At 44.1% G+C, this 21,314-nt stretch overlaps 1 long non-coding RNA gene across 1 annotated transcript; it reads right to left on the bottom strand.

The window, feature by feature from the left end:
* Positions 1-354: 354 nt before the first annotated feature.
* Positions 355-16,745, bottom strand: LOC135294488 (uncharacterized). Its single transcript, XR_010356583.1, has 5 exons — positions 16,411-16,745; positions 15,237-15,358; positions 13,739-13,960; positions 2,569-2,810; positions 355-1,705 (listed from the first exon to the last, which is right to left on the bottom strand). It is a non-coding gene; the product is annotated as an uncharacterized LOC135294488 (long non-coding RNA).
* Between the last annotated feature and the right edge of the window lie 4,569 nt (positions 16,746-21,314).

Below are 21,314 nucleotides of genomic sequence, written 5' to 3'. Positions count from 1 at the left end.
TGGTTTGTTTGTGTCCCTGCAGGGCTGATTCAACAGATGTGGTTCAGAGCTGGGAGCTCACTGTAAGGCAAATCTCCTTGCTAGGGTGGGGCAGGCACATATTTTTTACATGATAGCTACACAAACTCAGCACTCTGGTAATTCATAAAACAGGGATAATGCAAGAAGTCATGAAATTCTTGGCTTCTGGCAGAGATACTGAATGGCATCATGCTGAGTAACTTCATACAGCAAACCACGCCTTGGCCCAGCTTCCCTATGGGGAGAGTTTTTAAGGATGGTTAGCAGCCAGGGAAGGGCACTGGGATTCAGCCTTTTTTCAGCAAGAGGTCCACGACAGCAGATGTGTACCTGTCCAGCTGTACCTTTGTTTCCCCTCCACAGGCAGAGACCTGATTCTCCAGTACACAAGGGTGTTATGTGCCTGAGGCTATGATCAGCTCATTCCTGTTATGAAAAGCAATGACAAGTGGGTGAAGGCAAGTCCTGCCAGTCCCCCCTCTTCCTCACACAACCACCACCTAAAAATAGTAGAAGTTTCCTTCACTTCTGGCAAAAGAATATCTGGGGTTTAATTGCTGCTTCCTGAAAATTAACATGATTCACTTTGAGCACTTTTCACTGATCACCTCAAACTTTCCACGACACCTAAGTGCTTCATAGAGACAGATTTTAATGCAAATCCAAAAATGAGATTTGAACCCCTACCTGCTGATCTCAGGAGAACTTCATAGCTCCTCAGAGCTCATTTGCCCAGGAACAAGCCCCATGCATGTGAGACCTTTCCAGCCAGATATTTGATTCCAGCTACAGCACCCTCCAACAGGGCAACAAGGTCTGACCCATGAGAGTGAAAGGTTTGCAGCTCAGGAGCAGGACTGCATGCCCTAAACACAAAAAGGTGATTTATGGACTGTCTTCTGAGTCACATCCTCAGCTGACCACGCTCTGCCCATGTATCTTTGTGCATTCCCATGAGACCATCTTGTCAACACAAATTGCAGGTCTGAAGCCACCACAGATGCACCCTCCTTATCACCAGATTATCAATGCCTCCAGGAGCATGCAGATGTGGTGCTTAGGGACATGGATAGTGGTGGACCTGGCAGTGTCTGATTAGTGGTCAGACTCAATGCCTTCTATGTCTTTTCCAACCTTGATGACGCTGTCATTCTGATCCATCAGCTTATGGGCAGCCCTGACCCAAAACACACATGGCACAGTGCTGTGCCATAGCATGAGAGAAAAATATCAGGGACATGATCCAGCTGTAGAGCCCAAGCTCTGCTCTGATCCTTCTTGTGTCCAGAGTACTCTGCATGGGCAGTGACTTCGTCCCTGTTTCCAGACACCACACAGATATACCCAGAGACACTAATTAAGGTCCAAAACAGGAGAGGAGGGTAAAAGTCTTCTTTCTGGTATCCTTTAATGTCTTCATTCTCTGATTTGTTTTTCAGTCAAATGGGGAATAAACCATCCTTCCATCTTCCATTGGAGGACTGCAAGGGATTCATAAGGCAGCATGTGTAGGACATGTCAAAACATTCAGCAGGAAGTCTTTCCCCACAGATCCCATAGCTGCACTCCTGTTCTGCAGGCAGAGGATGGGGAGCTGCTTTACTCCCCAGAAGTGGAGACATCCGGCCCCCAGCATGAGGTGGTGTTGGAAATCCTTGTCCTGAGCTAGCTCAGCCAGCTTTTCCTGGAGGAGAATACCAGCTCCACTCAGTTAAATAAATCCTGCTACTTTATGCTTCAGAGATTTGAAAGCCCCCTCCATCACACTTCCCCCACCTCAGACCCCGTGTTTCTGGGGAACCCCTCTGGTGTTTCATTAGGGTTCCTTTATTAAGGCAGGACCTTGCAGTGGAGTGACAGAGGGCAGCCAGTTCGTGTGGGACTCTTTGTCTCAGGCTTTGTAAGAGCTGCTATTGTGCAAGTATTTCACAGGCCCACCAACACAAATATAAAGACAGTTTAATGACTTATTACTTTTAACTGGGGGTGTGGAGAAGGAAAATAAAGAAGAAAGTGCCTGGCTGAATTGGTGCCAGAGGGCTCAGGTGGGAATTTATTGTAGCAGCTCCCAAGATTGCCAATTGCCTATAGCAATGTATTGTGTGGGAACACAGCCTCCACCACAGAGGTGATTAAGGGTCCAGAGATGGAGGTAAAAGAGTGGTTGAATGAGTTAGAGTGGGAACAACAACTCCAGGTGGGCTCAAGTCCACACAAGAAGCTTTTAGGGGAATTCTGTAGGAAATCAGGGCAGGCTATGGAGGGGAAGAGATTTCCATGCTCCCTCAGTGAATGCTTGGTCTGCAAAAAATGTTAAGCAACTGCCTTTAAAACATAGATCTCTTCCAACTGTAAAAAGCTGGGCAGCACAAAACCACCACTGATTTCATTTTGGCAACGTACAAGGAGCCAAAAGCTGTGAATTCAGCTCTTGACTTTGGCTATGCCCTGGCTGTAGAGAAAGTTTAAGGCTCAGAATGGGGAATGTGGGATATAATTTGGAAAATCAATTTTGATGCTCAGAATTCCCTCTTCCAGCTCTGATACCTGTGGTCCTGCAGGTCACTGAGCACCATGGTGGCCCCCCAGAGGCAGAGTAGCAGGCAGAGGAGAATTATCTCATGGCATGCAGGAAACAGTACAGCATCATTTCAAGGCAGCTCTTGCACTTAAGGTTTTCAAGTGATAGAAAGCGGTAGTGCATGGACATTTCCAGGAAAACAGGCCTGTCTCTCCCAGTGATTCTTGAAACAAAGGTGGTTGATAGGTGTGAAATTATATTTACTTGCCTGAAAGCAAATATTAAGTGTATTGGATGAGGCAAAGGAAAATACAATTATTTAATGCCTCTTTCCCTTCCCTTCGCCAAAAAACCAAACCAAACCAAACGAAAAACCAAGAGCAAACAAACAAACAAAAAAATACAACCAAAAAAACACCCAAACAAACAAACAAACAAACAAATAAAAAAAGGAAAGAAAAAAAGATATATTTTCTGTGACTTCATTTCATGCCTGGGAAGAGAAAAAACTTTAAAACAATCTTCCTGGGAGGTCCTGATGAAACAGGGCTGTCAGAGACAGCAGTCAGTTGCCCTTCTGATTTGAAATCCAGCTAATTAGCTCTGAAGCACTGTGCCTCAGATCTGAGCAGGGCATGAAGCTGCTGAGTTTGCTGTTTCCAGGTCTGTCAGCCCGTGCACTAAAAAAGAAATTCGCTCCATGGGGCTGAGGGAGCAGCGGTCTTAATGAGGCACCCTGGGGAAATTTGGCAGAGCTGGAGAAGGGACTGACTGCCTTGATGGCAAAGCCCTCCTCACAGGGCCTCCTGATGGGAGCCTGGGGTGCCGAGTGGTGCTGATTCCTCTTCCTGAGGCCCCTACAGGGATTCACAAAGGCTGGCACCAGGAGGCAACACCAAAAAGGAGGGGAAGATGTGCTCTGAAGGAGCACAGCTGCAGAGCCAGGGCACTGTCTTGTAGCAGCAGCCTCCTCCTGGCATGCCAGGCCTTTGAGCTGCAAGAGGATGAGATGTCATGGCCTTCTAGGGAGGCACAGTCATGCACAGGTGTTGTTCCTGTCTCTTGTGCCAGGCTTGGATAGCATCAACTGCTTTTGTGGGCCTTTCTCTGAAGGAATCTGGATGTGGCAACAGCTCTTGGGCAAACCCCTGGGGCAAACCCCTGGATAGAGCCACAAATTCTGTTACAAAGTGCCAGAAACCAGGACAAAGCCTGCATTAATAAGTGTCAATACCCTTAGCAGACTGTCTCCCGTAAGGCTGGCAGGATGCAGCTAAGTTGGAGTGAACTCTAGGCAGACAAAGGCTCATGGGGACACATCACCTCCAGCAGCAGGACATCTAGCCACAGAGAGAGAACTGAGGGGGTAGGTTTTATAAGATACAAAAGAGAACCAAGCTAGAAATGAGGAACTTAAATCCTACTTGAAGTTCAAATTTCTCCAGCATACAGTTTATTCCATCTGGTATAAAGAATTGCTTTTCATAAGGAATATTGCATTGGCATCACTGAACCTCAGAGGTTGTTATTCAAGCTCAGATGGTGGCTTAGCAGATGTCAAACATGACTTCTTCAGCTGGGCTCCCAGGACTGATGCAGAGGTTCTCCAGATGTTTCACCAATAAAAGCAGTGTCACTGCAGCAGCACATACCAATTTCCTAACAGGGTCAGGAAGCTACTGCTGCCTTTAAGCATTCAGGTTTTGAAGCTGCAGCATCCTGCAGTTTGCTGAGGGCTCCAACCCCATCCTGGAATGCAGAGGAGCCCAGGGAGCTCTATGCTGCTGTGCAGATGTGCTGCCTGTATCCAACACGGCCATAGTAAAATATCCCTGAGTTTGTGCAAACTGCAATGCATTTCAAACTGGGACAGAGTGCAGGTGGCATCCTCTTTGATTTCTTATGTATGAGATATTTCCATGTCTGTTTCCTATTTCAAACACTCCCTAAATCTGGGCAAGGGATCATGCTGTTGGGCACAGGAGAAATGCTCCCTTTGCAACCATGTCTCACACTTGCAAACCATACACTACTTTGTTTACCTCCTAGTCCTAAAGGAAGAGATAAATTGGGGGAAAGGGAGAGTATTGATTGTGAAAGTCCCTAAAGCAGTGTCCAGTCAGGAATGATTTCCACTTCAATGCCTCACTGTAGAAATCTGAGCTTGAAGAAAGGGCTTAGCCAAACGAAGCCGGAAGACAATATTATTCAGGTAATCTAACATTATGCTTCAAAGAGCACAAGAAGTTTACATGGGAGGGTGAGAAAGCTGTTTTTCACATGGCTGAGGATATTGCACAGCTCACCAGACGCATCCTGGGAAGAGTCTCATCCTCCCAGTGAGCAGTTGCTATCTGAGAAGACAGGATTAACTGGAACAATGGCTTGACTGAACCACTCGACTGTAAGAATTGGCTTTGTCTGAGTACCCATTCTCTTTCTTTGCCTTTCCCTTGAAAACATACATCAAGACAGATCACAGCTCTCTGTCCCAGCAAAAGGAGGAGTGTGCTGCTGCTTGCCATAAAAGATAGGGCACACGCACGCAGATGTCAAAAGTGATGGACATTGCTTCAGCTGGGTGTTTGCACTGCTGTGAGAAATCGTGACACTTAGCTACTGAGCTGGATAAGGACAGAATCATCAAATGGTTTGGGTTGGAAGGGACCCTAAAGATCATCTAGGTCCAGCCCTGCTGTCAGGGGCAGGGCTGATCTCCATGTCTAAAAGCAGTGAAAGGCACCCCTATGTTAGTATTGCAGGATGAACTCACCTTGCCATGATGGGCTTTTTATTAACAAAAAGCCCTACACAGTGCTTCTGGTGCAGTCATATTCCCTTGGTCAGCAATGCGCTTTCATTCCTCTGCTTTGCCTTTTGCTGAAGAGCAAACTCTAAATTTTTCCCAGGAAAATTTAAATATATTCCTTGGATCCTTTTATTTCAATAATGTATAACAAGTTTGCATTTTTATTTAAGTTGTGTTTTTCTGCCATAAATTTGACCTTTAAAACAATTTTCAGGGTGTTCTGCCCCACCCTCATTTTCTGTTGTTTATGATGTCTTGTCCCAGTTCCCATCTTGCTCCCTCTAGAAGCACTAATCTGTGTTTGCAGAACTGGTAGGGGATAAATATTGCTTGAAAGATTTCAAGGCTGAGCTTAAGCAAAACCTGTAGGGAGGGAAACTAATTTTTATTAAGCCAACTGCTTTAGCAGTTCTCAGGCACATCAAACATTTGACCTGATGGTGGGTGCAAACCCAGCCACCAGCACGCCATTGCAGTTGCAGAGTCAAACACTGACCTACTCCAGGGCAGATAAAGAAGAAAGATCTGGAACAACCCATGAAATTGTGAAGGATTTTAAAGAGCCAGGTAGACCAGAGTTCACAAGTCCTTTCAGTGTGATTTGGATGTCACTGCCTCCCCAGTACTCTCTATTCCATTATTTCCCAATGCCATCCTGGTATAAATGAAGCCACTCACACATCATGGAAGAAGCCCTGACCCCAGTCTCTCATCTGGGGAGGTTGTTTTATTAAATGTGTGCTATGCTGGAACTACACTGGGAATATATAAGGAAGAAAAGGAAGCTAGGAATTGTCTACAGCTCCTGGTACAAACTGAGACTGTATTCCCAATGTGCTCAAGAATGTCTGGATTTTTTCCACATTGTCCAGAAAAAAAAGGAACATGTGGAAAGAGAAGGAAGGAAGAAGGTCTGGTGGACTTAGGGCATCCTCCATACACCTTGATGCAGAAACTTACCCCTGGTAAGGAGGTCTGTATGGGAACACAAGAATGGGAAGAAATATGACCTAAAGTACTTTTATGGACTCATATTTTATGTTTAATCCTAAGCTAAGCAATAGGCTAAAATACTGAGTCTTTGAAGCAAGGCTGTTGCATGTTCCTGATCCAGGAACATGACACATCTGATCTGTTCTCCTAGTAAAGACTTGAGGAGCTTCAGTGGTTTCCTGGGCTCTCTTATTCTTTACCTGTAATGTCTTGGGCTGCAGTGGGACAAGTCCTGACTTCACATAGTCATGTAGCTTAAACAGCTGAAAACTTCTTCTATCACCCTGGTTTTGGATAACATATGAATATCCAAGCTAGTTCCTAAACCTGACACCCTCACAACCACTGGTCCCAGGTAACCCTATCCAAGCAGGTGACCTCCCACAACAGCCAAGTCTTGGGAGCATCTCTGCCTGCTCTTGCTCTCTGCAGCTGTTTTGCTACATGCTTTTGCATGATGGGCACATCTTGGACACCAGACTCCATCCAGTAGTAGATTAGCAGCAATTAAGCAGTGCTCATTGACCTAGTCCTAACTGGACCTCCCCTGAACTGAACGGGAGCCACGCTGGATCTTGCCTCTTCCCATTTGTGGGGCTAATTATTACCAGCTAAACAGCACCAGGCTTTCCCTTTTTCTCTTTGCCATGCTTGTTAGCATTGTTTCTTCCAGCAGCTTTTCATCTCAATGGAGGCAATTGTGCCTGGCTGACATTTTAATTCTTTCCAGCTGCATCTGAACAAAATGACACAAATTAAGTGGAAGGGCTTGGAGAAGAGGGGAAAGGAAGCTCCCAGCCCCCACAGTCTGTAGTACAGCAAGGGTTTTGTGCTGAATGCAGCAGATGCTCAGAAGGTGCCACGGGTAGAGGCTGTGATTCCACACTGGCAGTGTGGCCAGTCCCAGGGATGCTCTGTTTCACCAGGACCTCTCTGGAGCTGTTCCCCTGAAAGTTGTGGTTGGGAAACTTAAAGCTGAAGGATTTTCCAGGTCTCCCAGCAGAGCAGTGGCACACATTTGCCCCTGCTTACAGAGAGATACCTTGATTTAGGGTCCCCTAGACACAAGTAAAGGAGATTGAGTGAGCTCCCAACCACTCTGTGAAGGGTCTGCAGCTGAACTCTGTTGGTTAAATACAGATTTAAAGCAGACTATCAAGTTGCAGATTTCTTTAGAAGACATGGAAACTCCAGCCATGAACAAAGACCTCTTTGAGTAAGATACTGCATCAATACAGAATAGAAAGTCTGCTTATACCCTGCAATTAAGGAGAAGCATTAAAACAAGTGTATTTAAAAATTGCTCTTGCAGGTACTAGGTTGTTTTAGAGATACCCAGGTTGCTTGTTTCAGAATCTAAGCCCTTTAGCCTAAGGTAGGACAAAAAGAGATATCAAAAGAAGAATTGAATGCATAAAGTCTCTAGCAACTGCTAGTATGAACCACAGGGAACAGGATCAGACTAGTACAGTAAACCACAGAGCAACACAATCAGGCTGATGCTGGATTAAGCCAGCCTTGAAAACAGAAGAAGAAACCGGAGATGTTTGCTTGCCACATTTCTGTTTTTGCAGCCTCATATTAGTGAGCAGGAAGAGAAAAGGGTTTGGCCTTTTAGTGACTCCAGCGTGAGCACCAGGCTCACAGTCACAACTCAGCTCCCAGTTTCCAGGCAACAGGAGTCTTGTCTCCTTGCTTGCTGCTTGGACATATCCCCATGACTTTGGCTCTTTTTTACGTTCAGGAAGGATGCATTTTTGACTCTTGACTACTTTCTTTGTGCTACACATGGACAGATTTTCCAGGATCTTGCACTGCCTGATATTCTTTAGTTTCTGTTCACTTCAAGCATTTTAAATCCCAGCTCCTGCCTGAGGGCCAGCAGTTTGTGCTATGGTCTGAAAGTGCAGCTGTGATTGTTTTCAGAACTAGCATGAGTCTACCTGGCTCAGACACTGTAACTACACACACTGGATCGTCCAAGGTCCAGACCATTCTGGCACACAGCAAGAAGCAGAAGCTGGTGCAGGATGTGTAAGGAATTGGAGATCAGGGGGAGTCCAAAGGACCAGAGCGAGATCAGATGAAGGAGGTGAAGAAAGTAGGTGGAAGAGAAGTGACAGATACAAACAGTCCCCAGTGAGCTGATTGTTGTCACATGAAATCCCTGTGATTTCTCTGCCCTGGCTTCCAAAAGAGTAGCACCACTGGGTCTGGAGAGTATATCCCAACATTTGATACCAGACCTACGTGCCTACATGGGCAACTGAATAGCTCAAAGTCATGTTACAGACTGGGTCATCTCAGAGACCCTCCTGAAAGGTGATTTTGATCTTAACACCATCAAATCAGTTTCTGGAGGCTCCCATTGCACTCCATTAACCACAAAATTATAGAATCAGAATAATTTGCCTTGGAATAGACCTCAAAGATCATCAAGCGTAACCATTAACCTACACTGCCAAGCCCACCTCTAAACCATGTCCCTAAGCACCACATCTACACAACTTTTAAATACCTCCAGAAAGAGCCAAGCACCTCTGAGATCCCAACCCACATGCCTCAGGAATTTGAGCTGCTTCTGGTTGCAGAACAAATAGCTCAAGGAGGGCCATGCCAGGGAAGGAGAAGTGAAGGTGTTTTCCAAACAGTCTCACTGTCCAATATTTCAGCTGCCTCACAGACTAATGTGAACAGCAGATTCCCGCTTACAAAAAAAAAATCCTCCACTCCCCAAAAGCCCTGGAGTGCAACACCCATTTTCCTAGGTGATAAGAGCTCCTTTCAGGTGGTGGAGTTGATGCTTCTAATGCCAAGAACAAAATGTAGTCCTGGCAGGTTTTCAAAGCACTGATCTTAACACCTGAGGAAATGTCATTGGGATGTCCTCAACTGAGAAACCAGAAGAAAAAGCAGAGAAAAAACCTGGCTTCAGCTTTTGCCATGATTTTCTTTTTCTTTAAAGATATATTTGAACAGCTCTCAGCACGAGATACGTATGCTGACAAGCTTTCAATCCATGCAGATCTAAAATATTGTAATCAAAATTGAGCTCCAGGGCACTTGTTTATTTATTGCAATAGTCTACATCTCTGTATGTCCCCATGACTCCAATTTTAAGAGGACAAGGCACAGAAACAAACAGAGGGTGACAGAGATAATAAGCATTTCCTAATTTATAAAGGGCCGTTTGTTTGTGCTTTTTTTTTACTTGCAGAAAGGATCTCTGTCCAGTGAGTCCAATTCCTTGAGGGATTTAAAGGAACATGATACTATCCCTGTTTTTTCACTTAGAGGCTTTACATTTCATGCTGTGTTTTCTTGATACATTTTTTTTTTTTTTTTGGTGGCAACTTCAGCTTAAAGAATTGCCTCACAGTCCTTTACCCTTTCCCAAGTGTTTGCTCCTACAATATCGTGGTGTAATGCCACAAAGCTATTGCTAAGTAGGGTAAGATAAAAAGAATTAGGGAAGAAAATTATTATCCCCAATAAATCTGGTTTGGCTCTGTTGTTTTGTTGGATCCATTCCCCAAACCAGCGCTGAGCAGAGCAGCTGTGCTGGCAGGGAAGAAAGGATGGCATGCAGAAGCCTGACTACAGGACTGAGAGGCAGCAGAAGGAGGGAGGGAGGGCAGAAAAGCCATCAAAGACAACATACCTTCAAGCTAAAGACTCAATTAGTGGCTTTTCATGCAGCTGTTCCATGAGAAAAAAAATGGTAATTTACTTCCTGCATCCTCCCCATCACCCAGCAATGCCTAGAGTGCTCACAGTAGCAATGCAGAGCCCTTCCCTACATTAGGGACTTAGAAGAAGAGGAGGGAGAACCAGCATGCCTTGAGTTCTACACAAGAAGAAACTTTGGAAAGACTCAGCTTGAGACCTGTGCACCTTTAAGCCACACCTGGGTACTTCCAACTGCAGCTTTAAGAAAGATTTTGCAACAATACATATGGAAAGGGAAACAGGGTGAGCACTACGAGCCTCTGGAAATCTTTCAAAGCTCCTAAAATCAGTGTAGAAATTGTCTTGGCTATCTAAAACATTTGGTAATGTGTAGGTAAATGGATGGTAGGAATTGCAGGGGAGAAGGGTCTCAAGCTGGTATCAAGTGCAGTGAAGGGCACCAAAGGAGAAGGGTATGGAACAGAATGAAAAACAACAGCTCCCAGCAGGCACATGGGCAGCTCTGATTTAGGCCGTACGATGAATGAGGCAGTGGTGGAGCTCTCTGAGGAGAAGGACTTTCTCTTGGTCTGTCTTTCAGTGAAGAGAGGGAAAAGGATCGAAGGGGAAGGGAGCACAGCTCTGCAAAATGCTAATGAGGCAGAGGTGATACTGCTTTATATAGAGTTGAATGTGTTTAAGGGACCCTAGAGGGACGAATGCCCAAAATTATTTTCAGAAAACACCACTGAGACACTTCTGGCTCTGCACGGAATACACAGCACAATACGTCTTCATACAGGGAGGTTGACACAAGGATGATGGATGTCAACAGTGAAGGAATTCCCTTTAAGGGAGGAATGGTAATTAACTTTGGAAACAAGAAGTGGGTCTGAATGTATAAGGGAATGTTGTGTATAGGGCTGGATTCAAATGGAAGTGGGTGAGATGGGTGTGCTGCATTCATGGTTATGTCTCCCTGCCCCAAAGCCTGCCATGCGATGCAGAGTTTACCGTCACATCTTAGGAAATTCATGAAGTCCCATTTCTGACCCCAGCAATGAATGTGGATGGTCAGGGATCTCTGTCCTTAGCTTCAAGTTCAAGCCCTAAAGCTGCAAATAACTCAAAGGGGAGGGAGGCTTAGCATGGCAAGGGAGAAACTGCTGTGCATCTGTTAGAGGAACTGTGTCTGGGCCTCCTTGAGTGTGTGTTTTGCAGTTAACAACTGCCTCATTAAAGCACACAAATACAGAGAGAAGGAAAATACATTATGCCTTCCCACTTTGCCAGGAGCCCACCCAGACAAGTTGGTTGTCTAGTGGGTAGCCCAAGCTTTCTTGTATATTTAGTCACAGCTAGACTTGCCAGCACAGGGTTGGTGCCTCTGTTGGGAAGAAAGAAAACTCCTTCACCTTTACCACACCTTATCAACAGCTGCAAGTTGTTTTTGAGACTTTACTTCAGCTGCAGCACCACCCTAATTTCAAACCCAAATAATTTTGCTTCCAAGTCCTATTTGTTAAACTAAGCAACGGCAGAATCCACAAACTTACTGGGAGGTCCTTCACAAAACACAAGCATTCATCCAATAATAAGTGAGAATAAGCTAATATCTTGCCCCACCACCTCAGAAAAAAGAAACTCATTGTTCCCATTAAACTTCAAGAAGTGTGCTTTGCTGTCATGCGATATCATGGGGAGAGAGAAAACCAAGGCATATTGGGCAAAACCATACCATATTTCACTTCAGGATTCATGTTTTAACAATCTTGTAAATCAAAAATGCCTTCATTGTTTTCAGTGTGTTTTAGAACCAGAGTTTTCCTTTGCCTTCTGTTTTCAACCCAAATCGATTTTGAAGCCAGAACTACAAAGAAGTGCTGGCCTTTGTTTCTGAAAGGTGATTGCACCTTTGCTCAGCAGATGCCGTTTCCTGATTGAGATTCCTGGCTGGTTCTGGTGGCAGCCCTGACATCCGTGGTGGTGGGTGGACATAAGGAAGACGCTATTCCCATCACAACAAGCTGTGATTACTGCCTACCCTGACAGCCCTATTCACTGCATCTATTGTCAATCCAGCTCATGTTCCTGCATGAATTGCCCTCTGAAGGGGTCCCTTTCTCTCCACTTGCCATTCTTGTGACCTAAGCATACAAACAGAAGTTGCAGACTTGACAGCAGAAAGGTTCCTGAAAAAGGTTTTATGCCTCTGCCTGCAGGTCTTGGAGGCATTTGCTTGGTTAATGCACCTGGAGATTGCTCCTTGTTTTCTGCAATCTCTGTCAGTTATTTGAACAGATGTCAGGCTATGATTCATGTCCCGTAAGTCTACATGTTTACCAAAAGATGAGTATTTAGTCTACGTATTCTCTCTATAGGTAAGGGAAAAAGATGTCCAGACGTTCATACACCTAATCCACTTGGAACACATACACCAGGGTAATTTGAGTTAAGCTGCACCATTGCCTTTCCATGCATTAGAAAAGGAGCCTTGGATGCTTTGACTAACGGCTTCCAAAGACAAAGCTATTTTCTATTCTGGTATTGTACATTTCCACAGATATCTAGAAAGCTATTGCACCACCTTTCTGTCTAATTTTCCTTTCCAATTATTCTGTGTACTGATGTAGATAGATAGGCTTTATTTTTAATGGTGGTGGAGGAAAAAAGGAAACACTTCCAGGTAACAGCAGGACTTTTGGTTTAGAAATATGAAAAAAGACTATAGATTCTTATGGTTTGGAACAATGCTGCAGCTAAGCTTACTTTTTGTCAGCTGTTGCGTAGTTCATCATTTGGAAATTATCTGCCTTTAGAGACAGGGTGATCAGGCTACAGTAAAATCACAGGATTATGGTTCAATTGTCTTTAATTCATTTTAATTCTATTAACTATGAAGGCTGAAACAGTTTATATCAGTTGGGAAAAGGTCCTGGCTCAGATACCTCCTTTAGAAATCCATGACTAAACTATCTCAAAAGCCAGCTCTTCAGAAGAAGTTCCTAAGAATGGGAATTTTAATGCCCTGGACGAATCTGCAAAGTGAACAGGGGTGTCAGGGGGGAAATGGAGTCAAGGTCTACAGAGCTGTCAATAGAACCTCCCAGCAGTGACCAGAAAGCCAAATTCCATTCTGACATCTTGGCACTTCTGTGTGGAGTTCATCTCAGATGGATGAAGCGGGGATTTCAGACTTCAAAGCACAACTGTCATGTGTCTGAAGAAATGGTGGGCAGGAATTGATTCATATAAGGTCATCTATCTCTGGAAACCAAGTCTCAAGGGTATGGAAGAAGAATTCTCCATTAGTTTGGATTATGCTGGGAACTTGGAGTGACTCCAACATTACTGGTGTAAAAGACATGAGACTCTGGTCAGATTCTCATAGTTTCTCAAGTGGAATAATTTGCTTTACCAAAGTGGTGAGGAAATGAGACCCATCCCCTTAAGAGATTTCCCATCCATGTGACCCCCTAAGTCCAACACCATGTTCAGTGCAAGCTCCACAGTCCCTTCACCCTCCTCTTCATGAAGATCCAAAGCCCACCACATGCTCTACACCACACAGCAGGGGCAGCTGCACCCTTTTGCTCACCCCTGGACTTCCTCTCTGGATCACGAAGTTCTTTAGTTGTCCACTTCCTACTCATTTCAAACTCTTACATCCAATGGGTTGAGGAAGGTGATTTTCCCCCTCTAGTGCATTCTCATTAAGAACCCACCTGGAGTACTGTGTCCAGATGTGAGGTCCTCAGCACGGGAAAGATGTGGACCTGTTGGAGGGAGTTCAAAGGAGGCCACAAAGATGCTCAGAGGTCTGGAGACAAGCTGAGAGTTGGGGTTGTTCAGACTGGAGAAGAGAAAGCTCCAGGGAGACTTTTTTATGGCTTCTCAGTACTTGAAGTGGGCCAGTAAGAAAGGGACAGTCTTTTGAGCAGGGACTCCTGTGATAAGACAAGAGGGAACAGTTTTAAACTGAAGGAGTATCAGTTTAGATTGGATATTAGAAAGAAGTTTTTTTATTATGAGGGTGGTGAGGCACTGGCACAGGTTGCCCAGTAAAGTTGTGGATGCCCTAACCCTGAAAATGTTACAGGCCAGGTTACATGGAATTTGAGCAACTCAGTCCAGTTAATGTCCCTGCTCATTCTAGAGGTGCTGGAGCTAGATACCCTCTAAAGGTCCCTTTGAAGCCAATCTATTCTGTGATTCTGAACTGGATTTCTCTGTTCCTGGAAACTGTCTGAGACCTCCCACCTTCACAGTACCCAGGACCAAACCAACTGCCTACAAAGCTGCAAAAACACCCCAATACTTTATTTTTAGCTAAATAGTAAGCTTTTCCAGGCAGCCCTCCTTATAACACCTACCCTCTGTGGATACATACCACACAGAGCAAGGACTCTTCATGCCTTTGGAAGAAGAAAAAACAAGGACCACACACATTTCCCATTGAGCTCTACAGTATCCAGGTATGAAAGGGACAGAGTAGGGGGCACTGGACTCTCTATGTGGCCAGTGTTGAATGGATGGAGCTGGCAAAACTGGATTTCACCAGGGCAGACACTTGCCAGCAGCAGTTACTTTTGTTTATCAAGTTCCTTGTAATTGTGTGAATTAGAGACTGGATCATTAGCTTCACAATGAACCAGAATGCTGATTTATTTAATGAATGTAAATGGTCTTTCGTTAGCTAATTAAATTAGGGAAATGAGAACTGTTGGCAATAAAATGGATAGCAAGGAGTGAAAAAGCTTCTGTACCCCAGTGACAGCTGTAATATAGGTCTTTCCATGGCCAAGCCCCTCTGTAAAAGCTTCAAACCAAGTTTCTGTCCTTGAGGGCAGCCTTTTACTACATTATCTGTGGCCAGACAGGGTTCACTGGAGGTCTTTAAGGTCCTGAGACAAGAGAAATGCTGCACTGTGCTTCACTTTGTAGTTACACCTGGTGCACCCAGACTGAGCTGAGTGGTGTCCTTGAGTTTATCAGTGTAAATACAAGCACTTGCATAATAAGTGCAATGAACTATTTCCAGTAATTCTCACTTTTATATACCATGACTCAGTTCCTCAGTGGTTTGGAAATTCCCTGGGTTGAAAACTCTGCTGTTCCAAACCAAATGCTTATGAAAACACTCTATGGCCCTTCTGCAGTCAAGTCCAGCATCTGGTAGGTCCAGTCCTCACCTTTGTCCTAAGCCAGACACAAAAAAATTACCTTCACACGAGGGCTCATACTGGTGATTCCCAGCCATGCATTTCAGAACTATAAAAGACCAGGTACCATACCAAGAACAGATTCTCTGTGTGTTGCAGCAGTCCTCATGTGTTAGGACAACACTGTGGAGAAATTTGAGGTGTCAAAATCACCAAAACTTCTCACATAAATAATATCTGGGAAAATTTCACCTTTGCTGTGCTGAATTCCCAGTTATCTCCTTACTCCATATACATTGCTCACATCAGGAGCCTCTTCTCCCACCTAACAGAGCCACAGCAATGGGACACTCCTTCAATTTGGCTCCTTGTGGCCAAATGATGGACAACAAATCTTACCCATTCCTTCAGAGGAGGCATGGGTATGTTTAAGAGAATAGAGCTCATAGAGGAATGGCATTAATTTTTTGCCAAAGAACATAAATAAAAGGCAAAGTGCTTTTTGACAGGTTTATAATCCACCCATGTATTGCCATCCATGTAGGTCATACATTAATCTGGCCACATCTTACTCAAAACTCCTCTTAATAGGCAACTTAGATACTTTTCGTAGACTATTAGAAAGTGAAGCATTGACTATTAGAAAGTAAAGCAGTAACAGAAATGGCACAAATCACTGTCCTTCCAGAACACCTACAAAAAGATTATTCTCAGGAAGTAAATAAAATATAAGACATCAAGCATCAGGGAAATAAATTCCATCAATTAAACTATGTAAATGACCAAATTCTTAAAATCAAATTAAGCCAGCATAAATAAATCATCAGAAAAAGCCACTCCTTAGCCAGAGGCTATGGAGGAAGTCACCACATCTGTAACTGTTATTAATAGGAATAAGTCTGTAAAGATCTAGATACAGGCTTGAATTTTCAGGCCTATATGTCTACATGGGAGGCAATAATTGGAAAGCAAAGATGGTTAATATGCCTGATTAATTTCACTATCAGAAGACAGGCAATGCAATTACAGAGTCTTTCAGACATGCATGATCCTACACTCCATCACCAACCAAATAAAACGAACACAAACAGAATTAATCAAAAAGAAATAGGAACACTGAGTTTAAGTAAACATAATGCAAAACATCAAAGACACCTTCAATCTGGATTGCTCTCACTATCAGCAAGAGCAGTATAAAATTAAAAAGGTGAAAGAGATAAATTATGCATTCCTACCCAAATTAAGGGAATTTCCAGCACAGGCTCTTGCAATTTTCTTTGGTCTGCAGCCTGGTGGTGTGGAGGGAATACAAAGTGGATAAAGCCATTTTCAGGACAGGATGTAAAGTGCTTGTGGGTGTTGCCACTGGCCATGACTAATCAGGACTTCATCTCTTCCCAAAGCCAGCCTCTAAAAGACCTTTGGGCTGTGGTTGACCTCCTTCAGTAAGCCAAGACTGTAATCTTTTCCTGTTGAAAAGGGGTTGTTGCCCTTCATCATCCCCTATCCCTTGCTCCTCACCCAGAGGGGAGAAGGACTTCTCTCAGCAGCCAATGCATTTCCTCAGCTTTGTTTTCATTGGTGAAGCAGATGTAACTCCTCTCTCTCCACGTCTTCCCCATCCAAATGGACTTTCCCCAGCTGGCTCCATGGTACTACTTTGAGTCATTCCCATGTGAGAGGCTGGGGGTCTTATGTTAAACCTGTGAATTGATACAAGTTAAAAATAATCTTGCCAAAAAAAAAAAAAAAAGAAAAGAAAAGCACTTTAGGAGAGTGAGAGGCAGCCCATGGAAGGGAATGGAATCCAGGGAAAGGGTGACAGCTGTTGAAGCCAGGTTTGGCTCTGCAGTAAGTGCCTTTGAATCTTTGAAGTTCAGCCAAGTTAATGAGTGAAGGGTTACATGTGGAGTAGGGGTTTCCCTTGCCCTCTGTACACCCACCTCCCACCTCTGCAGGATCTCTTGGGAGGGCACAACAAAACAGAGAGCACAGCCAAAACCTCTTAGCTATAAGAAGAACATCTTCACAAGAAGACCTTACACCAGGAAGCCCTTCTTGGTGAGCAAAAGCAGCACAAAAATAGGTGACTTGATGGGAGCTCTTGCCTCCTTCTTTGACAGGAACTTGTGGTGTCTATTTCTGTCCCAGTATGCAGCCTTTTTCTCCTTATTAGTTCATATTACCTTTCCTTCTCCTCTCTTCACTGACCATGGAAATACTATGCTTTCCAAGAACATTACAACATTTTTAAATTTTTTTTTTGGCCTCTAGGGTTTATTTAGTTGACCAATGTACATATTCCATCCTGTGGTCACAAGCAGTGGCAGTAGCTCTTAGCCAAGTTCTGGTACTTCTTTTTTGTATGTTATTTATTCACAGAGGGAGTTGAGTGTCAGTTCACAAACCTAACATAAAAAGGGAGAGGAAAAGCAAGAAAGAGCTCCTCAAATGCTCCACTTTCTCCGAGAGCCTTTTTGCAAAGGTATATTTCCACTATCAGGATAACTTGATGGCTTTCGCAGAACATGGGAAGTTCATAGGAACAAGCAAGTGCAATTTGTCAAATTTTTCACTTTGAAACCAGTTCAGCCCTACTGTGAAGCCCAGAAACCACAGAAGCAGGTGCACCAAAGAGACCATCAGAGTAATTTGATATATCAGGGACACCTTCCACTAGACCAGACTGCTTAAAGCCCCATCTATCCTGGTCTTGAACACTTCCAGCGACAGGGTAGCCACAGAGTAGTGTAGCATGCTTGAAGTGTACGGTATTAAGAATGGGAGGAAATCGCTACATCTGATTTTCCCTCTTCTCTGAGAGGCACAAATCCCAAAAGGCACTCCAGGAGGGACTGATACCGAAAGCCCTGGGGGGTTACTTATTATTTGTATCCACATTTTCATGTTCTCTAAGTTTTGAAATGAGTTCCAGAGTGCAGGTCTGGGTTCCAGTGCAATATAGTTTTCAAGACAAAACCATGGAATTTGGGGATTTGGAGCAGTCAATACCTGTGAAAACCAATAGTTGCTGCTAAATGTTATGGGTGGGATTCAGGACAAGCCATGATTCCCTTCATGTTGATTGATCATTTTGTGTGTTTATGCAAAATAAATGTTTGTTGTGTGTGTTTAGGCAAAATAAATGTTCTGCAGAAAGCACTGCATGAGTTGCTGGTTGCCCATGGTGCTTAAGGTGAAAGGGAATGATCAGATCAGCCATTCCAGCCACCCAGTGGGGCTTTCAGACACTGATGTCAAAGACCAAAAGAATAAGGACACACGTCCATGTGGCTGGTTCCTCCCCTGTGATGTACCTAGGTACCATCAAGCTACCTGATGGTATCTAGCCTGGATGCAGGACATGATGCTCCAGAGCTCCCAGTGCCTTTGGTGCAGAGTGGTTGGTGAAGCTCCTTGGGCAGCAATGTGCCCAGTGCACCCAAAAATCTTCGGTTCTGTTTCCAGCATATCTGGCAGGATCCTGGAAAGCCAGACATGTCACCGCTAGCCAAACATTTCCTTTATCACGAACAACTTTCTCAGCAACCTTACCTACTGAGAGAATGTCAAGAATCATAGAATCATTTTGGTTGGAAAAGACCTCAAAGATCACTAAGTCCGGCTATTAACCTAAGACCACCAATGCCACCACTAAGCCATGTCCCCAAGCACAGCATCTACCATTATTTTTGATCCCTTCCAGGGATGGTGATTCCACCACTTCCCTCTGCAGGAAGGAAGTTACTCTGTGGACCTCCGGAAGATTAGAACACAACAACTGGATTCAGTCAGCCTTGACTCCTTAGACAATATATGTCTCACAGAAGTATCCTTGGGCAACCATGCTGTTTCACAGGAGAGGAAGCCTTTTGCCAGTGTAGCTGGCATTCATGAAATTCCTTAAATGCTTTGAAATGCCTTAGATGATTGCATATTGCTTCCATGCCTTGTTCAGCTGCACAGTAAACAGGAAGACGGGCTCGTGTTGATATCTGGGCTTGATCTGGAAGGATATTGCAGTAATAATCCTTCAGGGCACTGTCCCAAAATATTGTGCTGAGCCAAGCAAATTGGGACTTTTCCCATCCCAATCATTCAGGCTGAACCAGCTCATTTCCCTGACCATAGTGTTTTTATCAGATGATGTGCAGGGACAGTTGTGCCGACATCACTGATTTAGAAGAGCTCTTCCCTTCATCCCCCTGTCCCATTCCACAGGCTGGTTCTAAAAGCAATCCAAGTCAAAGAACTCTGGGCCCTTGGAAAGAATGGAAATAGATATATCTAAAGGAGGTTGGTTGACTTAAATATTGTGCATGAAGTAATGGTACAAGTGAGGCTGAGGAAAAGGAAAGGAAATAAGAGCCAATCACATGGTAGGAAAGTGCTCAATGCCGGCAGAAATATGTCAAAGGAGCTCTTTGTTTAAAGGCATGAAGAGGCTGTGCAATTATAAGACCTCTGTTACTAAAGAAGAGAATTAGTTTTATTTTATTTTTATTTTGTTATCAGTGTTGGTTAAAACCAATAAGGAAGAGCATGAAAAACAAGGTTTTCTGCTGTTTTTTTTTTTTTTTTTCAAGACCATTCTGGAGCTGGGCCATGCTTTGTTGTGCTCAGTTTTCCCCTCGAGTGCAGGCTTTTCTTTACAGGAATATAGCACTTCCTGAACTCCCACCATTCCCAAAATGTTCTCTCAGTCACATTCTCCTTTTGGTGTTTTTGAATCTCTCACTTGGAGAGTAGCAATAAATGGCAGAGAGGGTCACACGTTTGTAGGCTTGAGTCCAAGTTTCCAGCTAATGACTTGAACAGAGGCAGAGCAGTTAGGAAAGGTCCTTTGGAGAGTGATGCTGGAACAACAACAGCGTTTTGCCAGGAAATCAAAGGTGTGAGACTCAAGTTGAAATACAGTCTAGTGAGCCCCAGTGAGCAGGCACTTTGCTGTGAAGCAAGGGAGCCAAAGGTGTTATGTAGCCCATCCAGCACCTCCAGATGCACTTGGCTACTGCTTTTCCTTAAGGACATATCCTTGGAAGTTGCATTTGAGAAAGACGTATGAGTGCACAAGTGAGGTCTGCTGATCTAATAGGAACAGATGCACTTACCTGAAGGCAGAGACAGAAATAACAAAGAAGTGGTTAACTGTTGGAACACATGAACGTTTTCTTTTGGAAATTTAAAGTTGATATTTTCTCTGAAAATCTGCTTAGACCAATTACAATTTACTGGTCTCAGTTCATAAATAAGGCAGGATATACCATTGCCTAAGGAATTCCTCTGAGATGAACAGCACAGAAACAGGCAGCCCAGGACAGCGGTGGAGTCACTATTCCTCAAAAAGCATTTAAAAGGCATGAAGATGTGACACGTGGGGACATGGTTTAGTGGTGGGCTTAGCAGTGCTCTGTTAATGGTTGGACTCCATGTTCTTAGAAGTATTTTCCAACATTAATGGTTCTGTGTTTCCATGAAGAGGTAGGAAACCAGGGTTTGCTTTTTTTCCCTGGTGTTTCACAACAAAGAACTAGGGAAGTGCCCAATCTCACTCACCCAGAAATGGGATCCAGAGGAGTGGATCTAGATGATCATGAGTGAAGATGATCATGACGACAAAAGGAGCACCACAGTCTGTTCTTTCTAGCAGATAATACAGGATCCATGCTGGTGTTTTTTGGGTTTGCTTTTGTTTGTTTGTTTGTGGTTTTTTGTTTTGTATTGCTTTGCTTTGCTTTGCTTTGCTTTGCTTTGCTTTGCTTTGCTTTGCTTTGCTTTGCTTTGTTTTGTTTTAGAAAAAAAGGCAGTTAAGTTGTCAGTCCTTTAACATACATTTCATTTGACCATGCCAAGCAGCCATCAGGGTTAAAACTTAATACACCTCCAAGTTCTTCCCACTGTACTTGCAACAAGCAACTCTCTCACATCCCAGGGATGTGGCTACTCTGAGCCAGCACAATTCACAGTCAGTCAGGGTTTGATTTTGCAAATCCTTCTCTAACGAAAGCTTTCACACACAATGAATCCTTTGACCTCACTGGGCTTGATGACGTGTGTCCCGGGAATTTTTGATGCCTCAGCCCCTGACCTGCCAAAAGCATGGGAAAGCAAATGCCGCCCTCAAGGGCATTTCTACATA

Source organism: Passer domesticus, chromosome 2, assembly GCF_036417665.1.
Source record: "Passer domesticus isolate bPasDom1 chromosome 2, bPasDom1.hap1, whole genome shotgun sequence".
Lineage (NCBI taxonomy): Eukaryota > Metazoa > Chordata > Aves > Passeriformes > Passeridae > Passer > Passer domesticus.
Note: the sequence above shows the minus strand (reverse complement) of the source record. Positions and strands in the feature narration are given on the sequence as shown.